Consider the following 3,556-nt stretch of genomic DNA (forward strand, 5'->3'; position numbering starts at 1 on the left):
TGACTTGCTTGTAGTTAAATTGTCTATAAGATTAACTGTTTGTAACTGAACTCCCTACAGAATAACTTGCAATGTAATATAATTCTATAATGAAGTAAGTTATAAACGTAGCTGAATGCTCTATTAGGGTGACTGTTCTATTAGAGTATCTCGATCTCGCATACGCTACGCGTAGTTGGCTTTGGAATCAGAACTCAGTGGTTTGTAATCCGATTCTTCTGTACTACTGCAAGGACTTTCTTTGATAATTATTGTATTTGTATTTGTATTTGTATTTGTATTTGTATTTTAAGGATAAAGGCTTATGCCTGTACATCCATTTTAAAATATTAAAAGATAATAACCAACGTTTTGACCAGTCAAGCAAGATATTTATGTCATTTTGCAGTACAAGGCAGTCTTCAGAAGAACGGATGGTACGATAGAGCTTTATATCATCTGCAAACATCAGTAACTGACTGGAGACAAGTGACGGCAGTTCGTTAACATATAGAGAAAACAATAACGGACCAAGTATTGAACCTTGTGGGACACCACTGGAAACCTGTATCCAAGATGACAAGACACCATTAATTTTAACACATTGACGTCGACCCATAAGAAAACTTTTGAACCAGCTCAAAAGTTGACCATTAATTCCATATGCTTGAAGTTTCAATAAAAGTCTAGTATGTGGGACGCTGTCAAATGCTTTTGAGAAATCAAAATAAACTACATCAGTAGAGAGACGTTCATCGAGTGATAAGGTCCAATCATTTAAAGCATGTAGTAGTTGAGTACAACATGATCTTCTAGGAACAAACCCATGCTGATTAGGTGAGAGTAAGTTATTGTCGGAGAGGTAATTGGACAGAGTATCCTTTATAATAGATTCAAATATTTTAATGACAATAGACGTTAGACAAACAGGACGATAATTATCTACTTTAGTCTTGTTACCCTTCTTGTATATAGGTGTTATGTAACCAATTTTCCAATCATCTGGTAGTACACTACTTTCTAAAGATTTGTTTAAAAGGATAGACAGAGGGACACATAACTGATCTGCACACTGTTTGAAAACCTCCGCTGGCCATCCATCTGGTCCAGGTGCCTTACCAGTTTTAAGAGAAGCCAATTTTTCAACCACAATAGATGGATCTATGGTAATACTGGATAATGAGACATTATTCCAGCTACACACCGATTTTCAGCTCACTGCTCTAAGCGGTTTGCCTGGTAGGCGTGAAAACTAATAGTTTTTTTATTCATAAAAATCGATCGCGTAATTGTGACACAGGTTGGGTTTGTGTCATATCTCAATGGCCTTTAACTGGATTCCTTTCAAACCACATAAAGGCGCTCCTACGATAGTTACTCCATCTACATAGCAATTTTCAGCTTATTCCTCCAAGCGGTTTACCCTGTGAGCGTGACAGACCTTCGACCTTATTTTATGCAAATAATTGGTCATAACTCCGTGAATGTTCATCGGATTCCTACCAAACATGGTACTGAGATTCGCCGTAATGAGCCCTGTAAGTGTGCCAAATTTCAGCCCGATTGGAGCACGCATTCGTGTTTTATGGCGGATTTTGCAAAGTGTGCGAAAAGAAGTAGAAGAAAAAAAACGAAGAAAAAAAACCAAACTTTGGCCGCTTGTATCTTGGAAATGGCTGGAGCGATTTTCTTCAAATTTGGAATGTGGACTGCCCTACCTAGCCGGCACTTCTGCAGCAACTTTGGTTTCAATCGGATAAGGAATCATGGAGCTGCAAAGGTGTGAAAATCGCGTTTACTTTCTTCTTGTAAATATACTCACGGTGTGGTGCGCCGGCTTCTTAATTGGGCTCTTGATATAGCTAGCTAGAGCCTAAAAAAACTATATTTTAGGCCCAAACCTGATCATGAGTTAGTAGTACATATAAACAAAATTTGCTTTTGCATTAGAATGACATATTTTGTATTTTGTGCTCTATAGTATCACAATTAATTGCTGTGTAGTGAAATGTCCACAGTGAAGGAAATGATTGAAGAGATTTCAGGGGCATGCATATTAATTTTAATTGCGGCAAGGGGAAACAATTTGAGATAACTGACTGAGATCTGGAACTAGGAAATAGCAAACAAACTTACAGTGACGTACAAGCCAATTCTTCAAATCAAACTATAGTGTTATATATTAGTTTTAAGGGTTTAAGGCAATTATTTTATGTCAATAGTGGACTGTGAAAATGACCATAACTTATAAGCTGCAATTTTAGTGGACCACAAATGGAAAATTTTTGAAAATAGCAATCTCAAGACTAGATCTTGAGGTACTTTTAGTCAAATTCCTTCTTTACACCGTAAACATGTACAGCACATGTAAAATTATGTAACTTTTGACTTTATTCTTTTCTGTGGTGCAGCTTGCTATTTTAGTCTGACTTTTATAACTAGCCAAAAGTCATTTACAACTAGCTGGCTAGAGTTGTTGTCTTGTAATTAGCCACCCATATGTTTGTCACCTGTATTTCAGTAGAGTTCCTTGTAGTCTGTGTTGGGTGTGAATTTATATCCTGTAAGATACTCTAATAGAGCAGTCACTTACTCTATAATACAACAGACAGGAAAGCTGATATACTTTAATAAAGCAGTCAGCTCCTAGCATAATTTTGAGCATAAATTAGGGAGCACAGAAAACCAAAGCTCAAGTGTATCACACACATGGCAAATTGACCTAGACAGACACCACAGTACTAGTACTAGTCCCAGACCAGAGTACAGGTCATGACAGAGCATAACTGACTGTCTTAGAGTAACAGATTAGACCATGACTCAACAAAATTAATGAAACTTGGTACATCCATTAAACTACATTTCTGCTCACTACTGACCAAACTTCAAGTCATAGCTTTTTCCAACCTGATGTTATGAATCATTAAAGTTGGTAAATTTGAAGGAAGATCCGATCAGATAATACTCTTTGTACATTTGCAAATACACACCTTGAGAATTACCTTTGCCCACAAAATTTACTCAGTATAATATAGTACATACTTTAATAAAACCTGGTGCCACAAGGGCCCACAAAACATCTTGCAGCACTTCATCAGCTCCCGATATAACACATTACACCAGTTTCCACAAACAGTTACTATTCACTAGCTGTGCAGTAGTAATAAATTACTGGCAAAACAAATCTCATCATAATTTACACATTGTAATGTTGTTCAGTACAATGCTTCTGATAGAACTAGTACACTTATTAATAACACAATCTTACTGCATGTCATTCATTTACTTAATGAACAGTCTATAAGATGTAGCTGTGTTCACAGCCTCTTCAGGTGGATCAATTCAATTCCAATGTTTATAATAACCCTTCAGTAAAAGCTGCGCTAAGAAAAAAAAGTGAATGATGCCATGCTTTGAGGGAGTAGACACCATTTGCTATACCATGCCTGGGAGGGGTGTTGGATTGTTCTATTAGTACTGTTTTGAATTGGCAAGTTTTGTATAAGTAGCAAATGATCATATTTCATTCCCACACAGCTCAGTGTGGTGTCAGTTATCTCACCTCACTTCATGGCGA

The sequence above is a fragment of the Dysidea avara genome, chromosome 12 (genome assembly GCF_963678975.1).
Source record: "Dysidea avara chromosome 12, odDysAvar1.4, whole genome shotgun sequence".
Classification (NCBI taxonomy): Eukaryota; Metazoa; Porifera; class Demospongiae; order Dictyoceratida; family Dysideidae; genus Dysidea; species Dysidea avara.